Source organism: Poecile atricapillus, chromosome 17 (assembly GCF_030490865.1).
Source record: "Poecile atricapillus isolate bPoeAtr1 chromosome 17, bPoeAtr1.hap1, whole genome shotgun sequence".
Taxonomy (NCBI): domain Eukaryota; kingdom Metazoa; phylum Chordata; class Aves; order Passeriformes; family Paridae; genus Poecile; species Poecile atricapillus.
In genome coordinates, this window is record NC_081265.1 from 2066103 (window position 1) to 2091495 (window position 25393).

The window sequence follows — 25393 nt, forward strand, 5'->3', positions numbered from 1 at the left end:
TCCTCTGCTTTCTGTTTAATTGAAGTGTGACACACAAAGCAGAAGATGCTAATTGAATTTTATAGCTCCCAGAAGCTGCCAGGTTGTTGGAGATTATTTTTGCTGAGGGGAAAATTTATCTTCTGGAGCTTTATTTCTTTTTGGGTTGGCAGCACTGAAGGAGCCCTCGCTTGGAGAGCACCACATTTATTTATTGGCTTTGCTTTCTTGCAGCTAATGGCTGGTTTTATTTTGCAGAAAACATGTCTAGCTTTGTTCTTAACGACACTTTCAGCAAAAATCTCATAAAAACAAGAAAAAAATAAACAGTTCAACCTCTGAACTTGAGCCTTATCTCAGATTTAATCTCAGTTTGAAATGAGGGCTGACTCCTGACCTCTCTCATCTGAACCTCCCATCACCTGCCAGAGCTCTTTGGTGAAACCCAGCTTTTATTTCTGCTCGTAACCCAGGCTGGATTTGATTTACAGTAATCCCTTCTAGGAAAGGCTGCTCTGAACTTGGGCTTGGCTGTGCCTGATCAATTAAGACAGGAAAAGAGCTGATTAGAGCTGCTCTGATAGCGGGGCCTATCACAAACCGTTCTGCATCGATTTGGGCTGCTCAGGAGGGGTTTTTTACACACTGGGTATTGATCAGCACCTACAAATGAAGACATTGGAGAGGTAATTGCTCCTCCTGCAAGGCCCTGCAATAAATTTAAAAGGTGGCAGCACTAAAAGTGTGTTCCTCAGTAAACACATTTGGCTGCCCCACAGGTTTGGGGCTTATCAAAAACACTTAACTGGCAAAACCTGGGCCTGGAAGGTGCCATTTCACAGCTCCCTTCCTGGTGTTTGTGTCACCAGTTCATCCTCAGCTGGCAAAAAGGTATTAAATATAAAAAAAAAAAATTAAAAAAAATTATAAATAAAAAAAAAAAGGGTAATTTGATGCTTTGAGGCAACGTTACTTATTTCCTTCCTGCCATTGTGGTGGGTAGTTCAGGCCCCAGTCTGTGCACCGGGAGATAAATTTGAAAGCTATTATACTTATTTCTAGATATAAATACATATTTATGTCCTCTCTAATTAGATCAGTAATTTCCTGCAAACTCTCGAGGAGCAGCACTTCTTGATTTCTTGTGGATTGGTTAATTTTGGATCCATCAGCAAGGAAAAATAAAAAATAAAAGAGTCAAATATGGGACTGAGAACACAATTCATCCCTTCTTGTCCAGTGAACACCTGTCTCCATGTTTTCCAGGAAAAGACAGAAGGTTCCAACGTTGGCAGGTTGATTAGAGGAGCTAATTGCATTTTTATTAATGGGCCTGCTGGATTTTCTCAGCAGAGGAGTTGCCAGGCCTGCAGCAATCCAAGGGCTGCTTTTGCTTCTTGTTGTGCTTTGAGGGTTGGTGTTCACCAGAGGGACAAATTGTGAAAACTGGAGTCAGCGTGGAGCCTCTAATTTAATATGGAATGTGGGAAGGAAAAGGAGAAAATGAACAAGGAGATAAAAGGATAATCATAAGAATGATAAAATCACTGAAGAGACCATGGGCAGGGACACCTTCACTGCTCCAGGCTGCTCCAGCCTGGCCTGGGGACACTTCCAGGGATCCAGGAGCAGCCACAGCTGCTCTGGGAATCTGTTCACATCTGAATCCTTCACTGGGATGAATTTCTTCCTAAAATATTTGTCTGTGGAGCAGCAACCACATCTCCCAGCTTCCAGAAAAACTTCCAGACCGGGAAGGTCCCTGATCCAGAGCCAGCCCTTCTGCTGGTGACAGAGGCAGCAGCTGGCAGGGGACAGGCTGAGGGTTTGAACTGCATCCTTCCCATCCCCATGGCACAAAACAGAGCTCCTGTAACCCCCAGCACACTCCTGCCTGATTGTGACTGACCTGCTGAGGCTTCCAGGGAGAAACCTGGAATCTGACGTTGCTCCTGGCCAGTGTTTGCATTAAAATCCACTGCTGTTCCCTGTATTTTATGCAGAAATCTCGCTTTGTGTGCTTGAAGAAGAAGCCCACCCACTTCTACACAGAACATTTGTTTATTGATGGTTTCACTACACATCTGTTGACCCCACAATTCCGTCTTCCGCGGGAGAAAGAGGAAGAACAAAGGAAAAATGACACGTCGAGTCTGAGAGGAGAATTCCTGATTCTGCTGGGGAATGGGAGCTGAGCAAGCAGAAAACAAAACCTTCTGTAGAAATAGAGCCCAGATGTAGCTCCAAATTGTTAATCAGCAAAACTCTGTGCTTGATAAAAAAGATTTGATAAGGAATCCTGTCTGTTGGACACAAGTTTCACTCATCCAGGGCCCTCATGAACAATTCCTATTTTTGAATTAATGAATAATGTGCACAATGTTTGATGAGCTTCCTCCACCAAGCCATGCAAGCACAGAATGTACAATCCTAATTAGCTGCTTTGCCCAGCTACTTAAAATGTTTTTCACATGCCAGCAAATGTAAATACACAATTAGGACATGCTTAGTTAAAAGGCAAAGCGAGATAAAGTACAACTATTATTAGCCAGAACAAAAATCTTCATGATCTTCATCATAGCGAGGGCTAATTAGGTTGGGAAAATGTGCAAATGAGCTCAGCTGATTGTTCAGGGTTTGGAAAGCAGAGCCCAGCTGGAGAGTCCAAGACTGAGGGTGTTGAGGGGTGGGTTTGTGGTTATTGGTTCTGGGAGCTGCTGTCTGCACAAGTGTGAAAATAGTCAGCATTAGGAGGTTGTGTTAACAGGAATTGGGAAAGAGGTCACAGGAGATCTTCATGGCAGATGAACCCCAAAAAATGTCAATTCTATCAGCTGGTTTGTGTGGCTGGGTGTCTTTCTATTCATATTTGGGGAGTAAATAAAATTCAGCTCATTGTCAGCTTGGTTTAACAAATAAAGTTTGAGGGGAAAATGGAAAAAGCGTTTTTCTTTCTCTCTCTGAGCATTTGCCCATTGCCTGTCTCGAAACCCTGCATTTCCCAGCGCTCCAGATTGCCTGGGATTAGGAAATGCTTCAAGAGTTAGAGCCAGAGAAGATAAAGAGGAGCTTTCTTCCAGGGAATTTGAAGCATCCTGCACTGCTGTGGATGTTTTACTCTCAGGTTGGAGGTGATTCCCCTCAACCTGAAACACGAGGTCTGCTACAGCAGCCTGACAACTTCTTTGCTGTCAAACACATACCTGGAACTAATTAAAAGAGAGGCTCTTTGGTTCCCACTGGGAAGGTTTCAGGGTGTTCATCTAAAGGCTGATTTTGCCAGCTCAGGTTGGTCCTGCTTCTCCCAGGAATGTCCAGAGTTTGTTCACCTGAATTCCTCGGCTGAGGATGCACTGGCAGGGTCGGTCAGAGTGGAAGTGACACCAAAGCCACCCCAAAATCCTGAATCAAGACCCTGCTCGTTCTTTAGTGGTGGCTTCGTGTCCTTTGGGGTCTGTCCCTGTGAGGGGCATCAGCAGCTGGGATTGCTGCAGGAAGAAACAGGAATGTTGTGTAAATAAATCAGTGGAGGCAAAGCAGAGACTGCCACTCATCCCCTCACTGCTGATTACCTTCCAAGCAAATTCAGATTTACAGTCATTTACTGTTTTAACTACATAAAATAAAATACTATTTCTATTTTTTTATTTATTTATTTTTACTATACTAAAATAAAATACTAATAAAGCTTTATTAGTGTTTCATCTCTCCCTCCCTTTCTTCATATCCTCATCTGAATTTGTGGTTTCTTTCCCTCTCCCCTCCCAATCCGAGGAGCTTCCAGCAAAGCCAGAGAGGAGCAATAGGGAGCTAATGCCTGGTGCAGTTTGATCCCAGCCCAGACAGGCTGGGTTTGCCTGGTTAAGCGTGCCTGCAAGCCTAGCAAGCTGATTAAAGCTGAGCCCATTCTCATCTTACAGGCACTCGGTGTCTGGGATATGAGATACCAAAAAAAGCCTCCTGTGTCCCTGATCCTTTAGCTGCATGCCAAGGCAGCCAGGCCTGAGCCAGGTTTCATCTTTCTCGAGGTGTTGCCAGGTGCTAAATTAGCCTCGGGACCTTGCAAAAAGGGAGAAAGTGCAGGAAAAGATTTCCCTGGAGTTTGGTTTCTTTCCCACTGTGTAGAACTCAGCCCTGTCTGTTACAGAGTTTATTCCCATTTCGTGCTTCTCCCAGGGATGGACTCTGCCCTTATTAACACAAGTACCTGTTGCTGATTGAGTGGATATTTCTGCAGGCTGAATTTCCACATTCCCTATCCAGAGCTGTCAGTAACATCCCCAAAGCAGAGGGAAGACAGAGCAATGTTTAAATCCCCCAGTTTTTTTGTTAATTTGGCTCAGCTAAGGAAAACTTCCATCCTGGACCTGATAACTGGTTTATTAGACCACTCTGAAACAATAAGAGAGCACAGCAAGTTCCCCAGTCCCGGGGGAGAGTGGGCAGGGCTGAACCAAGGCACAGCTCCTGGATTCAATTCCCAGTGTCGTAATGGAAAGCAATGGGAAGTGTCCTTGATTCCCCGATAGCCTCAGCCCTACGTGCTCCAGCCTTTCTAATAAAGGCCTTTGGGGAACTGCATGTGGATTTGGCCTAGCCAGACACCCCCTTTTTATTTAATTTATTTGTGTTTTGCTGTTCCACTGGTGGTGAGGGAAGGAAGTGGTGAGAGAGCAGAGCTGGTGCCCGGTCCCAGACTCCCGAGGATGCTCATACCCTTGGCAGGCTGCTGCTTGCTGTGGGCTCACCTAAAAGTGCTTCTGGCTGCTGCCAAAGCCTTCCCAACATGCAGAGAGGATTTTTTGTGGATACCCAACCCTCCTTTTATCCCACTTGTGACTGTTCCGTTGCCCCGTGTGCTCTCGGAGCTGCGCAATCACCGTCAGTTCTTTCTCTGGGGGGATTGCATCCAAAGCTTTTGGGCTTTTTCAGGTCATGTGTGCCAGACCTCAAAGTGACCTTAGCTAACAATCCCTTGTTTCTCTTCCTCTTTCGTGTACTTTCTTTCCAGGATCAATCTCTTTCCAACAATAATATTAATGTTGGCAGCCGGTCCCGCTGCCTTTCACTCTGGTCTGTGTCTGGAGCAGGGAGAAGGACAAAGCTCCCGTCTTTAAAACATTAAAGCTCTCCTCTTCCAGCCACACTTGGGGCCTTTTCTTTACACTGATTGTGTTTCTAAGCTGATTGAGGGTTCTGTTGTAGGACAATCCTGTGCCCAGCACCAGTGACTGCTGCAGAATCCATCGGGGCTGTGCTGGGTTTGTTCCCATCACTTTTGATATTCCTCAGACATGAATTTATAAAGCTTGTTCCCATCACCTTCTGATATCCCTGACACAAAGGGAAATTCAGAGCCAGGAGCTTTAATACACAATCACTTTGTTTCAACTTTTATTTATCCAGTGCATTCTGTGTTAAAAAAATAAATCACAAAATAGGTGAAGTTGAGGATAATGCAGAGACAGGGGAGCAGAGTGGGATGGAGATGGGAGGAGAGGCTGGTCCTGGAATGCTGTGCTCTGTTTTGATGGCTGCACTCAGCACCAGCAGCTGGAAGTGACTGATGATAAAATTCTAGAAGAAATGAGATGGACCTGTTTAACAGCAGAGAGAAATTCCTGCAGGAGTGAGGGGACCTTTTTGGCAGCTCAGAGCAAGGCTGGATGCATTTCCAGAGGATATTCCAGGCTCAAAGCCGGGACTCCATGAGCTGTGAATGGAGCAAAGGGACCAGGCTAAACGACACTTCACCTCTCACCTGAAACTCTCCTGAATCAGGAATAGGGAATTATTCCTTGGAATGAACAAGCTGGAAGCCGTGGCAGTTTTACAGACCTGGCTGCACCTCGGGGTGGGTGTAACATCCTCCCAATATTTATTTCCAGTGAAAAGGGGCAGCTGAGCTCTGTTTGCAGCCAGGGGTTCAGCCAATGCCCTGCAGGGCAGGAGGTTCAGCAGGAATTTATTCAGTTCTGGGCAGGGCAGGGCACCAAGGGTGACACCAGGAGCGCTAACGCTCCTTTCGCTTCCCTGACGCTGGAATTGCGCTTTTTCTTCTCACTTTTCCCATTGACAAACTCTGCTGCTCCTGCTCTTCCTCTCCCGGGAGGAGCTGATTGCCATCCTGTTCCCTCCCTCTGCACAGCATGGTGCAGATGTTCCAGCTGCTGCTTCGCTGGAGCCCCGGAGCTGCTCAGGCTTCCCCAGCATCATCCAGGCTCTGCACCCAGGTTTTGGGGAGAAATCACCCTGTTTGCCCATTTCCAGCCATTTATCCCCATCACCTCAGCACGGTGAGGTTTTTTTCCTGCCCGTGGTGCCCTGCTTTCTTATCCATTATTTCTTTATCCAAGCCATGTTTACTTAAGAGAGACTTTTATTTAGGAAAAAAAAAAAAAAAAAAAAAAAAAAAAAGAGATACTTTTAAAACAAAACAGATTTTAAGGGCAGTAAATCACTCTGTGTCTTTCTACCTAGAGGTTGCTTATCCCTTGATGTTAAATAAATGAGGCTTTTTAGCCTTTCCTAGTGACTGCCTTGTTCTGGGCTGCTGATGCCCTCCCGGTCCAAGGGATGTCTCACACCCAGCTGTGCCTCAGCAATTTCGGTTTGGCTGGACCTTGAAATTAGTCCCTGCCCTCGTGATTGAGTTGTCAGCATCTGCTGAGGGATCTTTTATTGTGCTGTCCCTTCCCATCCAGACAGGAAAGCCTCACACAATAACTTCACCTCGTGGAAAAGGTCATGCCCAGAGTTCACAAAACACTGTCTGTATTCCTTTATTTATTGCTTAGCACCCCAATGCCCACCCCATAAGCCACAAAACAGGGGAAGACAGTTAAAAATACTCTGCTTTGGCACATTGCCCTGGATTTGGCAGAATTTGGGTTGAGGCTTTTGGTTTGTATTTATGTGAAAAAGCAGGACAAAGCTCAGCTGGAGTTTCCCCGAGAGCCCCAGAGCAGAATCAGTGCAGGATCTGTAGCTCTGCATCCAGCCCATAAATCACTGCAGGGTGACTTTAAACCCAGCCCAGGTTTGCCAGGACAGCCTGGCAGCCCCAGATTGCTCCTCAGCGCCCTGTTCCTGCCCTGCCACTGATTTTCCACATCCCTTCTGCCTCCACATCCATGGCCACCACACCTCCTGTTTCCCTGCGTGCTGTCCCCGAGGTCACCACAGGCAGAGCCGTTATCACCCGCAGCAAACCGTCCTTTCCCCTCCACATATCTTTTATTTTTTGAGTGTCAGCTGTGGAAAACCCAACAGGATGATCACTCAGCATGTACCTTGTGTCTGCTGCCTGCTGGGAAGTCACAGCAGAAATGACAAATGGGAGAGGGAGGAATTCAGAAAACACCAAATGGCTCAAAAGGCAGCGGGGCAAATCAAGTCCAACCCTGCTGTGGTTGATAGAGCTGCGAAACCAAGAAATGAATACTCAGATGTTCCACTGGTTTGTCAGCAGGCAATTGGTAAAATCTTTTAGCACTTTTCCTTGAAGAATTATGATTTTTTTTTTCTTATCCTCACCACAGAACTCCTGTGGGCACGTCGAGGCGTTCCCCACAGAGCACTGATGATCTCATCCTGGGAAACCTTTATCCCAAGCACTGCTCCCTCCTCGCAGCACAATTGCTGGATGATTCTCCCTTTGCTCTGGCATCCTCCAGGTTTTCCATGGGAATTACCATCCCCTACCACACCTGCTCCATCCTGCCAGGGGAGGATGTACCACATGCCATTGCCATCAATCCTGGACAATCCTTGGATGTGGAGGGTGGGAATTTCCCAGTGGAGCAGAGCCAGGGCACAGGCGGGCTCTGAGGAGCTGGGATTGGGCTCCAGCCGAGTCTCTCCCTGTCCCAAGGTGTGACGGGACCCTCGTGACCTTTGCCTGCTCCAAAAGCCCCACAGGGATTTGAGGGGAGGAATTTTATCCCGATCCGATGGTGGCAGCCCTGCCAAAGCCCTCCCTGGGTGTCCCCCGTGCCTTTGGGGACACTTTTAGGGCTGTCCCCGCCTGCCTGTGGCTGCCACAGGAGATGCTGGAGGAGCCTCCTTCTCCTAAAGGACCCTTCCATGAGACACAGCTCCCAGGGATTAGGGGTTTGGAATCCATCTGGCCAGCGTGAGGATTCCCAGCAGGGAGAGGGGACAGTCAGAATTCCAGGTGCTCCACAGGGAGGTATTTGCTAATTTTCCTCTGCTTGAAACAGCTTTTGGATCCAATATGCAGCAATATCTGACAGCCACCAAAGGGGATTCACCTCCTGGAGTGATGCCAGATCCCGGAATTACGGGAATTCTTTGTGTTCACAGTGTCCTTAGCAAAGCTGAGAGACCACAGGGATAATTTTCCTTGTTGTAAATTCAGCCCTAATCACAACTTCCCAAATTTGGAGTGGCCACAAAAGGCAAAAAGAGAAAGATCTAAACTTTAAAATGACCTGGAGAAAAGAGATTAGAAGGGTACAGAAGTGTGAGAGAAAAAAAAAAAAATGCTAAGAGGAAAAATAATGTTGAAAGGAAAAATAATGTTGAAAGGAATAATGTTAAAAGGATGGGATACTGGTGGCAGGATAAAAGGATGTACCCACATTGTCACACTCAGTGTAACACTTTAATTTTCACCTCATCTTAAAGCTGGCTCTGGTTTCACCAGAACTACCCTGGGATTAACTCTGTTGTGGTATTTTCACTTTCCTCTGAAGTGAAGTCCTCCAAGAATGGCTCTGGCGAGGACTCTGATCTCCTTCAGAGGAAGACACGAGATTTATTCCTGTGCTCACTGCTGTCACTGCACTCCTGCCTTTATCCCGACCCATTCTGTCTCCCAGTGTTTACCCAGGTTTGTGCTGGAAGGTTCCACAATCCCTGCTTGGGGCGAGATCGTTCCGTGTCCTTCTGAACCCTCGGAAGGTACAGCGAGATCCCTGCAGCACAGAGCGCTCCGGGAACCACTTGTGAGAGTAATGATCCCTCACTTGCCCTGCCCGCTGCTTTTAGTTTGCATTCCAAGCATGATTTTATGCAGGACTCTGGAATTTCTCATTAACTGGGGTACAACCATTTCTAGGAGTTTCTGAGGCATTTCGCAAATATTTGCAGCTGGGGCATGTGGCAAAAAGGGGGTTGAAGGGAGAGGTAATTGATGTCAGCTCGGTAACACTCATTCGTCAAAGGATAATTGTGCTAATTAAAACTTTAGCCAGAAGTCATGTCCATCTCACAGCTGGAGGCCCCATCCCAAGAGTCCAGGGCCAGGCTGGAAGGGGCTTGGAGCCACTTGGGATGGTGGAAGGTGTCCCTGTGGAACTGGATAACCTTTAAAGTCCCTTCCCACCGAAACCATTGCACAATTAATTCTCTTTCTGGATCCCCACGAATAATCATATTTGAGCCAACTATTCCTCACCTTCAGCTTGAGTGGTCAAACAGAACAAACCCCACGAGAAAACCCATTCCCATCCTCCCATTCTGAAGCAGAGCAGCTTCCAGGAGGACTCGAAAGGCGAGCCAAGTTGTTTTCTCCTTGAGGAGTGAGGAGGTGAAGCTTTTCCCTTGCAGCTGCCTCTGTCATTCCCTTGTGGCACGTTCACCTGGCTCCTGCAGCAGCTCAGAGCTGGCTCTGCCCTCCTGGCACTGCCTGGGCTGAATTTGAGCTCAGCTCAGGGGGTACCACCCCATCCCAGGCTTCTCTTGGAGAAGGGATCGATGTCTCAGCCGTAGAGAAGAGAATCTGAGTCACAACAGAGGTTGCTGGAGGAAGGGCTTTACAAAGCATTTGCTGTTTCTAATTTTGGTAAGGAAATAGGCAATTACTGCCTTAAGAAATTGAATGTCACGTTGTTTCAAACTCTTTGCTTCTCATCAACATCTTGCAACTTGTGGCAGAGGTTGCTGGGAATCTCCCCTGACAGCCGTGCCACGTTGGCCAAGAGATGTTTGGTGCTCCAGCCCTCTCCTCATGTGGGTTGGACCTGTCTGTAGTCAGATAATAAAATCATCTGCTCAATTTAGCTTCATAAATTAGAGCGGGTCAGTGTTCGTTTTATGGCAGCTCGACCTAATCCATCCAGAGAGGAGCTAAAACCAGCCTTGGCCAGCACTAAACCACCATTTGCCAGCTGAATTCAGCAGAGGGAGCCTGGAATTTTGATGTGTGTGTGTCTCTGGAGCTCCAGCTGCTCCCCAGAAGGGCTGGGTGGGTCAGGGTGTGCTCAGGTTTGCACACCTTGGGGTCTGAGTCACCTCAATGCCTCTCCAGGTTGTAATTTCTGAGGTAAAACATGATCTGTAGGCTGGGCTTTGATGGCTGTGCAGATGTCTGGGCATCAGCCTGTCCAGATTTTGTCCCAGAAGTTTGAATTCATCCCTAACCCAGTTTAATACGGACTTTTTACCCCTGTGGTCTCAGTTACAGCGTGGGGAGTTGGGGTTGGCACCCACTGGGCACTGAGCACCAAACCCTGCTGTCAGATTTTCCTTAAAGGGTGTCCCAAAGCCACTGCTCCTTTCCAAAGGGAATTCTAGGATTAAATCCCAAATATCTGAATGAACTCGCTGGGCTCAAAGCCAAGCAGAAACTCCACCACTTTTACCTGTGCTGTCAGCCCAAACTCATAAAAAATCGCTTCCTTGGAAGTTGATTTCATCAAAGGAATTCTTCAGTGACTGTCATGCCCTTCACCCTGCAGAGTTCCAGCTTGGAGAGAGACAGGGAATGCTTTATTCCTAGAAATCTGGGAGGTTTGAAGACAGGGAATTAAAAGGCGAATGGGTGCCTCCCACTGTGCCGTGGGCTGGAGCTCCCTGAATTTTCAGTATTCATTGTAAAACATCACCGTGCATCACTTTGACATCTCCAGGGTTTGCTCAGACCCTGGAGGCACAGGGAGGGTCCCCAGTGGGGGGACAGGGACAGCCAGGTGGACACAGGCGTTGGTGGCACAGCCCAGCTCAGCTCTCCCCGCTAACCCAACCCGCCCGGGGCAGCGGGAATCAATTACAGAGCTTGGGAAGAAAAGTCAATAACAGGATTGAGACGTTCCCACAGGTTTCTCTTGGATGAGATCTCCCAGATAGCTTTGGTAAAATAGCTCTGGTAAAAATGCGGTGCCAGGTGAGATTTTATCACCAGTTCGAGGTGCCCAGACTTCAGCCAGCTCTTGGGAAGCTCCATGAGGTCATGGATGAACGGGCTCCAAGGGAAAAAAAGGCAATACAGATGATTTTCTCCAACAGATTCACTGTGATTAGCACATTCCAGTGACTCAGTACAGAGCGAGGAGGTGCTGGATTTTTCACATCCATGAAAAAATTTGTGTAGCATAGAAAAATCCAATAATGCCTATTTTTATATATATATTTTTTGTCCACTGGTTGTATTTAAAATTAAATATAATTAATAGGAAATCTGTGGACATTTAATCTATATTACCCAAGAGTGCTCTGCCCGTGAGGTCACAGTTCATATAAATAAAATATTATTCATATAAATAAAAAAAAGTGTAAAATTGCTGCCAGTTGGTTCTGAGGTAGGTCCTGAGTGACCAAATTCCCTGTCCTTTGAAACCAATCCAGATCACGTTGGCTGGGTCCTGATTCAGCGTGGAATTTGTTTTTCCCATCATGTGAGAGGGAGAAAACGTCCCGTCCAAGGAGGGCGATGTCAGCTCCGACGCAAACGCGCTGGGCACGGAGACACGAGGAGAGGGCTCAGCAACATGAGAACTTTCTGCACTGCCTCGTGCACAAAACCCTCTTGGAAGGGCTCAAAACAAACTGAAAGCTCACTGGAAACATCTCCCTTGTTTGTTTTGGCTCCCAGAGCTTTTCTAAGTGTAATTCCCAGCAGTTGGGAAATGGAGAGGGAGAAAGAATCCTTGTGGTTCGTGTTCAGGGGCGGCAGCTCGGGAGACCTGGGTTGATTTCTAACCTCTGTCACGGTGTCAGAGCAGGAAAAAGAGATTTAATTCATCTGCAGGTTGATTTGTACAGAAAGGGATGAGGCTGCCCTGCAGCAGCAGCAGCTCCTGGCACTGAGGTGAACCCTCCATGTCCTGCTGCTTTTATGGAATTCAGAGAGATAGATGTTATTATATATCCATTTTTAAGGGTCTCTGGTGCTTATATATAAATATATAAACCTCTCTTAACAGCACCATGCTGCTTCAGAGGGGGAAAACCCCCCATTCCTGCACAGAGCTGCACATCCCTTTAAGCCAGCGGATAGGAATGGATTTGTGCCCTGCAAGGACCAACATCTTCATTAAGATCCCCGTTTGCTGGGCAGTGACAAATCTTTCCCTCAGAACACGGTGATTAAGGTTTAATTTTATTCCGGATTATGGGCAGCTCCACTTGCAAAGCAGCCAAGGTTGGGCACGTATTGCCTGGAAATGAACGTTTCTCCCCAAAGTGCTTAAGCAGCTTTGGATAAGAAATGATGGTTTGGGGAAGATTAGGAGCGTAAGGAAGATCTCCAGGCTAAGAGGGGGTTCAGGGAAAGTGCCAGCGGGTTCAGGAGGAAATGCTGAGGGTCTGAGGCTTCCAAGGCTTGGGAGAGTTGGAGGAGGATGGTGGGAGCAGGGTGGGTTAGGGAAGGTGGTGGATTTACAGGTGGGTGAAGTCAGACAAATCTATGGGGGTGAGGTGGGGAGGGTGTGTTTATAAATCACCAGCAGGGAAATCTCCAGGCTTCAATTTGCTCAGAGAACCAAATCGGCATTTCTGGAGGTTTTATGAGGTGGCAGCAGCCAGGAGCATCACTTGAGATGAAGTTTAGGTGTCATCTTAAACACAGTGGGGAATAAAATCCCTCTTGCCCAGCCCAGGAGCTGAGTTTGGAAGGTGGACAGAGGGCTCGAGGAGAAGCAGAGGGAAAGGAAGAGAAGCCCCCAGGGCTGGGATGCAAATATTTGTCCTGATACGCAATTCCCTGTTCCTGCAGATCCTCTCTCCCCTGCTTTTCCTCACAGGTACAGGTTTATTCTGCCAGAGAATGGTATTTAAATACAACCCATGATGATTATTTGTTCTCAAACACATATGTTCTTCCCTCCCCTGGGAGCAGGGGGAGGAGGACAGCAATGAGAGCCGGCGAATGTTTCACCCTCGCTGCAGTGACAGCTTTGATTTGTGAAACAGCTTGGAATAAAACGCCGGTAATTTTTCATGGAAAAAGCAGTGGACATAATTTCTGTGTGTCTCAAAGAGAACAGCAGAGAGCTGAAATGCCTGGACACACCATTGTGTGAGTGCCAAAATCCCGGATGGATATAAAACTCAGTGTTTTCAACCCAGAGAAATAACATTACAATCATCCCTGGTTAAGCAGATTCTGCTTGTTTATTGTTTTCCAGTTTCTGCAGCTCTGCTCATCAATTTTTCACATTATTCCTTGGCTGCTTCCTCGTGTTCTGTCTCTTTGCTGGTTTGATGTTTTGTTCTCTGGAGATTTCTTCCATAAATTTTTATTTCCTCCGAGAAATCTTTTTTTTATGGTTCCCAATGAGAGCTGGGACTGCGACATGGTGGAGGGAGAAGAGAAAGCTGGGCAGTGGAAACTCCTTTAACTTAATGCCATGGAAAAACCCCTCTGGCTCCCTGTCAGCCAAAGAAGGTCAAACACAGTCCGAGCTGCAGCTCTGCCAATGGATCCTAAATCCAGTATTTAATATCGATCTCCAGCTTCATAAACACCACCCTGGCAGTGCTGACAGCAGCCCTGACATCAGCGTGATGACACAGGGCACAGAAATGACTTCACACTGCCAGCTCCTGCCGGGCTCTGCCAGAGAGACGGGGCCACTTAAAGACGCTTCAAAGCGTGATTTATTATTTTAATTCTGCAGTCTCATGAAGGAGTGAGCACATCTTCACCTGATTCACCAGCTGTTCTTGGTCAGTGTCACAAGGCTACAGGTTATAAGATCTTTTAAAGATTAATTAGCCAATAAACTAATGCCACAAAAGAATGTTTCTACTTTCACACCAATAGTTAATTATTTTGTTTTATACATCTCTGCCTCAGTGAGGACTTTCTTAACCAATCATGCAATGACACACAAAGCTACTTGTTATACTTTAAACCTCTTATTACCTTTATAACTACTTCTTTTTATTGACATTAAAATCTTAAAACTTCCTACAACTTAACCTGATGTCTTTCTATTTAAATTCATATTCTCACTTATGATTTTATGGAAGCTTTCTCCAAGGCCTCAAGTCAAGCCTTGTGTCCATGTCTATATCTAAGCTCGTATTTACAAGATTTTGAGAGCTTTCTGTGCTTGGAATTCCCACATCTCTGCTCCCATCCCATCCATGAAAATCTGTGCCCACAGAAGGAGTCAATAAAATCCAATCCAAGGGGACCAGCATGAGCCAGAACTTGGGACTGTGTAAATAAAGCCCTGGGGTGACACCAGTGGGGCAGCAGGGATTTACACCAGCTGAGGATCTGGCCCATCAAGTGGGGATAACTCTTCCTGCCCTGTGATTTATGCTCTCCAGTTATTGACTGCTCTGAAATAATCCTCTGTTATAAACAATCCGGGCAGCAAAGAAGGCAATTGTGCCTTAATGAGCCCATGGTTCAAAGCACTGCCCTGCTACATTGACCCTTCTATAGATCAGAAAGTCTCCTTGATTTAATTACCTCACAGAACCCCAGACTAGACAGTTCCAAACCTCATTTATGCCCTGATCTTGCTATTTTTTTATTTTTTTTTTATTTTGTTGCACTTTACAGTGATTTACAATTCAGCCAAGGGACTCTTCAGGCAGCCAAGGAGAATTGTTTAGAGGGGTTTTGTGTGCAATTACATTTTTCTGAAGGAAAGGAAAAGGAAAAAAAAGCACATTTTGAGACTCAAAGGTCTTGTCTCCTTTCCCAAGCACAAATAATAAGCAGTTCTCCCTTTTTAAGTGTAAAGGACTAGAAACTTCAAGGGTAGAATTAAGGGAATTTAAATCAGAGGCGAGACACTGCACACGCTGGAAATGTTCCCATTTGGAAGTTCCCAATCCAGTCGTGCACGCAGCTTGCAGCAGATATTACAGGATTGTTCCACCAGGATTATCTCAGCTACCAGGGTATTTATCTTCCCCTTCCAATCTGTGGAATAGAGCAGTGGAAATAATACAATGTTCCCTTGCATTCACCAATGCCTCGTCCCTCCTGTCTCAGGAGGAGCCTCTCATTAGATGAGCCTCAAAGCATCCTCAGAAATTAATCCAAAATTAGTCAAATGACCCAGGATTACATCCTAATTTCTTCTGGAGCAATGCTGAGCTGCAACCAAACGTGCAGCAAACAGCGCTGGCTCCTCTCTGCTGCTTCCTCGGCACGTGGGATCGGATCTCCCCGCTGGCAGGGAGGGAGGGCAGATAAAATTACAGATTGAAATCACAGAATCATGGAGCAGCTTGGGCTGGAAAGGACTTTAAACCCGTCCAGGCCCACCCCTGCCATGGGCAGGGACACCTTCCCCTTTATCAGGATGCTCCAAACCTGGCTTTGGACATTCCAGGGATGAGGCAGCCTCAGCTTCTCTGGAAGTTTTGCTGCAGAGAGCCCCAGTGTTGGCCATGGATCCTGCTGAGGGCTGGCTCAGGACAGAAAAGGGACCAGGACTGGCTCTCCCAGGCTGGAGGATGTGGCAGGGTTGGCTTCAGAGCTCTCCTCCACCTGCCCCAGCACCCAGCAGCTCTGGCACCTCCAGTGCTGTGGGATGTCAGAGCAGCTCCGCAGTTTGGTGATTGCGTTTCACTCTTCACATTCTTGTTTTGTGACGGAATTGGATCACTAAAACTGCCCCATTATTCCCTTGCTTCCCCTCCCTCCCCTCTTGATTAGTAGAGACACTTATTACAGCTTTAATAGGGAGAAACAAGTTCCCTCTGTCCTTTCCCAGTCCTAAAAATACAAGAGTGTATTTTCCAGAGGAGCTGGTGATTGAGGATTAAATGTTCAACCAGAATACATTAAAATGCTCTGAACATCAAGGAGAAAAAGGGAGCCCTGATACCCAGAGGAAAGTGGGGTGCTTGGGCTGATTTACAGCACTGTAATTATTGGTACTGTCAGAGCTTAAAATCTACAACATTATTTTTAGGCCCCCGTCCAACCCACAAAAAGATCTCTAAAATAATTGCAAAAGGACCTCACTTGAAGACTGTTTGTTTTGGAAAAATAGAAATCTTTGCTCCATTTCAGCATATTTCAGCTTGGAGAGCAGTAATATTTTATTTGTGCTGAAAGAAGGCAGGGGTTTATTCAATATTAATAAATGGTTTACAACATGGGTTAAAGTTCTTTTCTTATTCTGCCCTGCAACCCTGCCCAGGAGACTCCACCCCTGGGGGAGAAGATGTTTCAACTGAAGGGAACTGAAATTAAAGGGAAATAATATTCACAGGGTATAAATCTGCCCAAATTGAGATGTTTTCTGCTCAATATTCTGCTACATTTTGCACATCGGTGCTAATTAGCAGTGTGAGCTAATTAAGAGCAGTGTGTTAACAGCACACCTGGCAGGGCAGTGTGCTCCTGGCCAGGACAAAGGGACCTGACCCATTCCTGGTCCAGGCTCTTGGTTTGGAGCCCTCTGAGCTCCAGACAGACCCAGGGAGTTGTGCCAAAGTCACTCCATGACATTAAAGACTCAAAGTCCAACTGTCTGTGGTCAGAGACGAGAAAAGGGATGGGAAAGAGGAGAGAAAGAAAAGGGGGGAAAGCAGATCCTAAATCAGGGGGATGCACTTTAATGAAGGAGCTTTAAGGTGCCTCCCACCCCAAACCATTCCATGGCTCTGTGGGTTTCCCTGGGGACATTTGCAGCCTGCAGCTTTGAAGGGATTGGATTTTGGTGCTCCTGAGGATGCACAGACCCCCCCAAAAATTGTTTTTCTGCCTTCTTGATGCTTTTCTTCGCTTTGTTCAGTGGAACGGGAGAAGGGGAAATGTTTGAAGTCCTGGAGGTGGTGGCTGAGCTCTGGCACAACCCTTGGGGCTGTTGGTGCCCCTCTGTCCCAGCAGTCCTGAGCCACCTTCCAGGCCACCCCTCTGGCCCTGGGAGCTGCACAGCCCTGCCAGGTGCTCACCCAAACCCCAGGGCTGGAGCTGGACCCCACAGCACAGCTGGGACCTGCTGGAACCACCAGGGGTTTATAGGAACCAAAGCCTTGCTCAGCTCAGACCTTCACAGACCCCCCTGAGCACTGGGGTGCTGCTAATTGTGGTCACCAAAGGCCCTGCATCCTTCCAGGGGGGCACTGAAATGGCTGGGAACCAGAGAGCCAGCAGCAACACAACCCCCAGGGACAAAACCCCAAGGAAAACAGCTCTGTGTGAAGAGAAAAATGACACCAATAACGACAGCAGGGAGCTGGGATGGCTGCAGGCAAATCCTGGGCATTATCTGCCCAGCTATGATCGGAATTAGGGCTGTGAGGGCCTGGAGGGGACAGGTTTGGAGCACAGGAGAGGTGGGCAGGTGTCAGGAATTCCCTGTCCCTCTGCAGTGGGATTTGCACCTCTCCTGCCTGGGCGCTGCCCTGGCACCACTCCCACCTGTGCTGAACTCTAAAACCCACACAAATCTGCTTTTCTATACCACAAACGGGACAGAAGGAGCAGAACCCGTGGTGCTGGACACTATTGAGCACATGCCTGGGGTTTTGATTAATTACAAATCAACAGGAGCCAGCAGGGTTTCTAAAAGCCAGATCAGTTTCGGTGTTGCTGCTTTAAACATTAACCAAGCCCTGCTGCAGAGCCCAGAGATGCTGAGGGGAGAAAGCTCCTTCCCCTCGATTTTAAACCTGGATTTTTTTTTTTTTAAGTGCTGCTTTTCAGGGCTCCCAAGTGCTGGGGACTCCTCTGCAGGCAGCAGCTGAGTGGGGCTGTTTATTTATAAGAGTCAACCAGAGCCACACAAAAGGTTATGGCCACGGGCCAAATGTCTTTGACATCATAGCCTGTCATTAATGGCATAAATCCTCCGTGATTTCATTTCCCACTGAGCCAACCAGCATCTCTCCCAGATTATTTCAAAGGAAAAAAAAGTCTAAACATTTACCTTCGAACCCCAAACAGATCGTATCGTTCCATTCTGCTTGCCCGATATTAAATATATTCTCTTGCACATGGCATTTTTATGGCAGGTTGTGACCACTCCTGGAGCTCGTTTCAGGAGACAGGCTCGGAAAGAAAAATTTTCTTAGTGTTCCCTAAGGGGAAAAACAAAAAAAAATGACATTTCATTCAACAAAACCTTTTCTAACCACTGTGCTTTGCTGTTTTCATGGATTTTTGTTCCCCAGATCTCTGTCTAAAGGAGAGAAATATTTTAAAGTTTGTTGTCTGTGTCACAGCCTCTTCAGTGGGAGAATATTTAATGTGGACAGGCTGGAAAAGTTTTCCTTCACACCATTTTTTTTCCATAATATCCACAATATGCACGTGGTTACGTGGAGAACATTAGGAAATCACTCTGAACATGAAAGGTTTGAATATACCTATAATACCTGAATATTTTAATTTAATTCCTTTGGGATTTTAAGTCTTCCTGTCCTTCTTGCCTGATAAAAAGCCAGGTGGAAAATATTTGATAATAATATCAGATAATTTTTGACCAGCCACTGCTTGTTACTGAACTGGGCCTAAAATGCCCAGGAAAAGTTTTCCAAAGCAGGGCTGGCATTAAACCTGCTGGGATAAACCAGGAATTCTACATTTAAGTGCAAAAGCAGAGAGTCAGAGAGCTGGGTTTGACCTCACTTTTTGGAACTTTTGCTGAAATGGCTCCAGATGTCCCCATCTGAGAGAAGAAGAGCCTGGCAGGACCCCCAGGAGCAAACGTCCAAGAACTCAGGGGAGCTCCCCCTTATCAGCTGCCCTGTGAGGAGGAGTTAATTACCCACAATCACAGATGAGTCCTGAGATCCAAATGAATTTATAAAAAGCAAATTTAGGCTCAGCCCAAGCCCAGGTCGGGTCTGGGCACACTGGGCACCATTAAAGGTGATTTGGTGCCTCCTGATGCTGCTGCAAACTCCTGCAGCTGCCCTTGCTGGGTGCTCCAGGTCCCAGGGAAAGGGATCCCATGGAGCATCCACAGCACCAAGGAGGCTCCCAGGGCTGAAAGGATCGATGTGAATTTTCCCAGTGCAGAAAAGAACCCTCAGGGGCTCGAGAGAGAGAAGCCAAGTCCCCCCAGCCCTGTGGTGATGCTGCTCGGAGGAGAAAGGACAGAGCTGGAGCTGGACACGACAGCACAAAGCTCCCGTCTGAGCCACCACTCCTGCCTCCATCCCACCTCCACCCCACACCCCACAGCCCCACCGCCACCAAGGAGCAGCAGAAGGACCTCCAGCATACCTGAGGAAATAAAAATTGGACGTTTCCCCCTTTTTTTTGGAGTGGTCTGGAATCTCAGGAGGCACCAGCGAGCAAACGCGCCCCAGCCGTGCCGACAGCAGGGCTGTGTCAGAGCTCTCCTGCGAGAGCCAGAGTGAAAATATTCCTGCAAAGCACCAGTAGCTTCATTCTTATGACTAACACATCCCAAAGGTGCCATAACATGCACGGAGGCAGGGAATTCTGGGGTGCTGGAAGGAGTACAGCGAGAGGAGGAGCTGCAGGGGAGAGGTTCTGAGGAAAGCCAGCCAGTGATTTTTTCCACAATCTATCATCCTACTTTTACTCCGCTCCTCCAAGCGCAGAGATGAAAAGTCCCACAACTCCAGCACGAACTGAGCCAGCCAAGAAAAAGAGAAGCAGCTTGCTCTGCTCCCCAGGGCACAGATTATGCCTGTTTGTTAAGGTTTTTTTGGTACGTGGAGGAGACAAACTTCAAGGGAGGAATTTGGTCCTCTCCTCTCCGAGACAAAATCTCCCCTCCTGGAACGGGCTGAGCGTGTCTCGTGCTGGGGGCAGGCAGGGTTTGAGTGGAATGTGGGTGGTTTTTGGCACAAATCACACAGAACAGGGCTCCTTTCTGGGTAACTCGTGGACTCTCACAGCACTGCTGGAAATAGTCACAGAATGGGTTGGGTTGGAAGGGGACTTCAAGATGATCTTGTTTCACCTCCTGCCATGGCAGGGACACCTTCCCCTGTCCCAGGCTGCTCCCAGTCCTGTCCAGCCTGGCCTTGGGCACTGCCAGGGATCCAGGGACACCCTGTGCCAGGGCCTCAACCCTCTCCCAGCCAGGAATTCCCAGTATCCCATCTCTCCCCGGCAGTTTGAAGCCACTCCCTGTGTCCTGTCCTTCCATCCCTTGTCCCCAGTCCCTCTCCAGCTCTCTTGGAGAGCTTTAGGCACTGGAATGCTGCAATGAAACCACCCAGGAGCCTTCTCCAGGCTGAGCAATCCCAGCTCTCAGCTTTCCTCACAGGAGAGGTTCTCCATCCCTCTGCTCCTCTTTGTGCCTGCTCTGGACTCTCTCCGTGTCCTTCCTGTGCTGGGGGCAGAGCAGGAGGACGATGAGCAGCAGGAGCCAGATCCCAAATGCTCCGGTCACAGACATTCCCAGGCCTTGGAGCTCCCTGGATGATGGCCTGGGTGTCAGCAAAACTCCACCAGCCTTTAGGGTAGATGAAATCACCTGTAAAAAATGCTGGGAAGGCTCCTCTTGACCACCCAGAACCATCCAAACCAACCTCTCCAGTGACATGAAAATATCCTCGGAAGGAAACCTGCCAGACTGGGAGCGTGTGAGGTTCTGAGCACTACCTAATTAATTACACCTCAAACACATGCAAATGGCTTTAATGAGTAACAAAACAAAGTCCAAGTGTGAAAAGCCAGGACACAACAGGCTTGTTTAATCATTTCTGGAGCAGTGACATTTAGGTGATGCCATAAGTTTTTTAGTTTTTCTGTTTTTCAGGTTCTGGGCTGCTTTGGTGTGTAACTCTGAGCTCCAGAGGGAGTGTTGGTGAACTCCCTTCAGTGTGGACAGACAGAATCCCTCCAAAGCTGAGATCCAAGGAGCCTCTGCCTCAGCCCTGAGAAGCAGAAATAAAAGTGAATCTGGGGGGAAGCAAACCAGGGGAATGTGACTTCATTACCTGAAGCTGTAATTGGAGAATTAACCCCTGATATGGAAATGGACCCAATTTATAATTGTAATAATCTGAAACTGTGTAATCTGAAAAGCTGGTGCCCATTGTCCATCCTGGGTGTAGCTTCTGTGAGGATTTTGCACTGCTGAAGGCCTTTAATAAATCCCCACTTTATTCTCTTATCTCTGTCCCCTGCTCCAGGGGATCCGTGAGGCAGCACAGTGTGATTCCTGCAGCAGGCAAACAGGAGGAACACGACATGGAAATGCTGCTCCCATCCCTTTTCCCTGCTTTCTCCCAGTGGTTCAGTTTCTCCAGATGAGAGCACAGCTCTGAGCAGGAGGATGGCTCCCTGGAAAGGCCACTGGGGATGAAAGAGCTCTCATTATCTGCACAGAAAGCACCAGCTCTGCCTCAGCCAGGGCTGTCACAACATGCTGAGCTCCAGGGATTCCTGGGGGAGCTGGGCTGACACATCTCATCCTGATTTGCATGGATTCATGAATCTCGCTCTGTCTTTTTGTCCACAGGTTCTGAAGATGTTTACTCAGCACATACCTGGAGTTAATTCGACAGAAAATCTGTCAGATACGATGCCATGGGACAGGTGATGCCTTTTGGGCTACCTAAACCCAGAGGCCAGGCAAAGTTAAGGGAATAAAAAGCAGTTCTGTTTATGGAAGGGCCTTCAGGGACATTTCGGGCAGATGAAGCCCACCCAAAATGGATGAGGGCTCACGGGTTTCACACTTTTCTAAGTTGGGTCCATTTCCATCTTGGGGGTTAATCTCCCAATTCCAGCTCCAGGGAATGAAGTCATTTCCCCCAAGTTTGCTGCCCCCAAGTCCCTTTTGTTTGCATCTCTCGGGGCCTGAGTGAGGTGTCCTTGATTGCCAGGCCTGGAGAGGAATTGTTGTGTCTGAGGCAAATGGGGAAGCAGCAGCTGGCTCTGTGTGTGGAGTTTGGAGTTATCCACTGAAGAGCTGCAGGATCACAAATAGATGGGAAATACAAAAGCTGAAACCCTGAGGCATCCCAGGCCCTGCAATCCTGGCAGCCCCAGCCCATGAAACACCCAGGGCAGGGCTGCAGCAGGGCTCCATCACAGCATTTAATGAGCTATCAGCAAATGCCAGCACGCTCCAAAGGCGTGGAAATGTTCCAGCTCTGAAGGTAAATACCAAAGGCAGCAGGGTCCTGGGATCACAGCCCGCTGTCACTGAAGGAGGGAGGGATGAGAAGGGCAGAGTGAACTCCAGAGAGCACTGGGAGAAAGCCTTGGAGAATTGGAGATAAATTCTCTAATAGAGCTCCAGTATTGGCTCTAATTAGGATAAATCAGGGCTTCCCTAATTGCTTTTAATCCTTTGGTTTCTTGCTGACAGGAGTGACCAGAATGTGGAGAAGAACCATGGGGGGGAATCCTCATCCTCTGTATCCCACTGCCACTCCCAGAACTCGATTCCCATATGGGATCAGAGCTGGGACTGGCCAGAAACAGAAGGAAAAGAGAGGTCAAGGACCCTGTGACCTCCAGGAACCCAAATCTCCACCAGCACATCCTATGCAAGGCAAAAGTTGGAAGATTCTGCCGTCTCCCATGGAATTATTTGCTTCCCTCCTCCAGCTGTGCCACTGCAATCCCCCAAATCCTGCAGACAGGTCCTTGAAATTATAATTCTGAAGTGCAGCATGTGCATTTGAGCTGCTCCATGCTTCTGTTCACTTTATTTTTCCTTTAAAGCTTTACTTCTGGGTTTTATTTTTTCAGTTAGCTGAGGGGTTTTTATTAGAGCACAGACATCTCTTTCCAGACTCTCCTGCAGAAGGCAGGAGGGAATTCCCTCAGTTTCCATCCCGAAGGGATCCTGAGTCACCTGCAGCAACCAAAGCTCTCTTGCTTTAGGTGTAAACAGAGAAAAATAACAACTTTTGATCTGCTTCTGCCTTTCCAGCAGGAGCGAGGCCAGTGCAAGCATCAACGTGGGGAGGAGGAGAAATAAAATAAAATGAAAGTTTTTCTGGGCTGTCTTGAATTCTGTGAGTGCAAGATCCCACAGAAATCCAGAGAAATGCTTTTCTCCAAGGTGACATTCCTCCCTCCAAGATGCAGCAGCTCCCATTTCAGAGCATTCAAAGGCTTCAAGAACAGAGCTCAAAGAGCAGAGTTATTTCTCTGGGTGATCTCTGTGCCCCGGGGTGAGATGCAGCCCTGCCATAAAGATCCCGCGCTGCTCAGCTACACAAATCCATCCTTTCCTATTCCACACCAATTAAACTCCGCTAATGAGTTCAGTGGAATCTTGGAGTTTGTGAGTCCTGGGCAGCACCAGCAGCCAGGTCTTTCTCAAAGCTCAATAATCAGGAGGTTTCTGAGGTGGTGACCTCAAAGTGCTCTGGTTTGCCGTGTTCTTTATTTAGAGCCGCTGCTGGAGTTTCCAGTGAGCTTCAGGCTGTGAGACCCAGGCACAGCCAGCAGGCACCCTGCATGCCTAATTAATGAGCTGATTTGCATGCCAAATGAACTTCATGCACAGCAGGATATTTACACAGAATTTTTACAGGGTATATTGACCAAAAAAAAAAATTCAGCAAAATAAAAAATCCTGGAAAGCAAAAGGCTGCAACTTACTGCTTCCCAAGCAGAGGGACCCAGCAGGGATATCACAGTTCAATATGTCATTTGGACAAGTCTCAATGGAGATTTTTTAAAATAAAATCTGTTGCAGGTTGAAATCCAAGCAGGTAAAGAAGGGAAAGGCAAGGGCAGCATTTTTATTTTTAAAGGATAATACAAAATGCATAAATTGCTGGAACAGTGGTGTTTGTCCTGCCCACCCAAAACTGGTAAACTGCATTTGCTTTGCCTGTGACACCCTGGAATTGCATACTCAAACAAGCTGAAAACATTGGTGTTGGATTATAATCTGTATTTTAATGAAAAATTTGGAAGGAGTCAAAAAAAAATAAATACATCTTTTCAAGACTTGTATTTAATTTTTTATATTTTTTTCTAAAATTCCATTCTTTTCTATAATCTCATTCCTGTCTATAATTTCATTCTTGTCTTTTCTATAATTTCATTCTTGACTTTTCTATAATTTCATTCTTGACTTTTCTATAATTTTCATTGCTTTCCCTTTTCTGTCCTGTTTGACAAATCTGTGCATTTTGCCGTGCAGGAGCACCCAGCTGCCCGTGTCCTGCAGCTTCCCCACGTTCCCTGTGGCATTTTATTCCCTCTGCCAGGCTCTGGGCAGCACATCTGGAGCCCACTGAGCATCTTTCAGCTCGGCTGGATGCAGACAAAAGGGAAAATTTTAATTATTGCCTTGCTGGCCACTGAGATCGGTGTTTAATGGTGCTGGACTGGCCCGAGCAGAGGCACTGACAGGAGAGGGTGCTCATGATTTAGGGAAGGGACAGGTCTGGTCTGTCCCAGCCCTGTGTTCAGTTCATGCCCGAGGATGCCTTGCAGCACAGGGAGAAGAAGCAGATGCAGGCTTGGGGCAGCTAATCCACAAAATCCAGCCCTGTGGTGATGGTGAGCTCTCCGAGAGACCTTTCAGCTTCAAGAGTCAATTTGGATGTAAAAACAGAATCCAGCTGGGCAGGGTCAGGGCTCCAGCCGTGGTTAAACGGCATTACAGGCTGATAAAAAGGTTGGGAAATCAGCAGAGGGGTCAAACCTGCATGGAAATGTTCCCTCAGCCGGGGCAGCAGCGTTTGATCCCCGCTGGATCAGCACTTGGGAGCTGAGTCACGGTTGTGCAGCCTCAATATCTGCCCTGGAGGCCACAAAATCAGGATTTCACAGCTCCCTGGGGCTCCTCGAGTGCCCTGTGCTGTGCCTGTGGGGGACACTGGGCTCAGGGAAATCAGGGATGGAACATCTTTCAATAAGGAGATGTTCCAGGCAGACACGAAACGTGGGGATTTCAGGATGACTTTTCCTGCCTGATTTTTTTGATCCCTTCCCAAACCTTCCCGTGCTGTTTGCTGATGCTCTGGGTGCTTTCATCCCCCAGCCCTTCCTGCTTTGGAGCCCACTGGAGGCAAGTCATGAGCTGGGGTTCTGCAGCCCCAGGTGTGACCTCCAGAAAGGTCCTGAATTCGCCTGGAGCAGATTTTCCTCTGGTACAAACCTCGGTTTTGTGTTCTCCCCTGGGAAATAAGGGTGGGATCACCTTTCCCTCCTGCCTTTTGTCGAGCTGTCTGTTCCTCGAGTGCTCAGACAACCACAAACACAGCTCCAGACCCCCTCCAGACCCACCTCCCTCCTCCTCCACACACAGGCAGCACACACCCAGCTCATCCTCAAAGTTTTGGGTTG

The 25393-nt window shown here is 47.6% G+C and overlaps 1 long non-coding RNA gene across 1 annotated transcript; it reads right to left on the reverse strand.

Annotated features, from left to right (window-relative positions):
- Positions 1-13317: 13317 nt before the first annotated feature.
- LOC131585992 (uncharacterized) lies at positions 13318-19564 on the reverse strand. Its single transcript, XR_009279070.1, has 3 exons — positions 19373-19564; positions 18072-18222; positions 13318-15106 (listed from the first exon to the last, which is right to left on the reverse strand). It is a non-coding gene; the product is annotated as an uncharacterized LOC131585992 (long non-coding RNA).
- Between the last annotated feature and the right edge of the window lie 5829 nt (positions 19565-25393).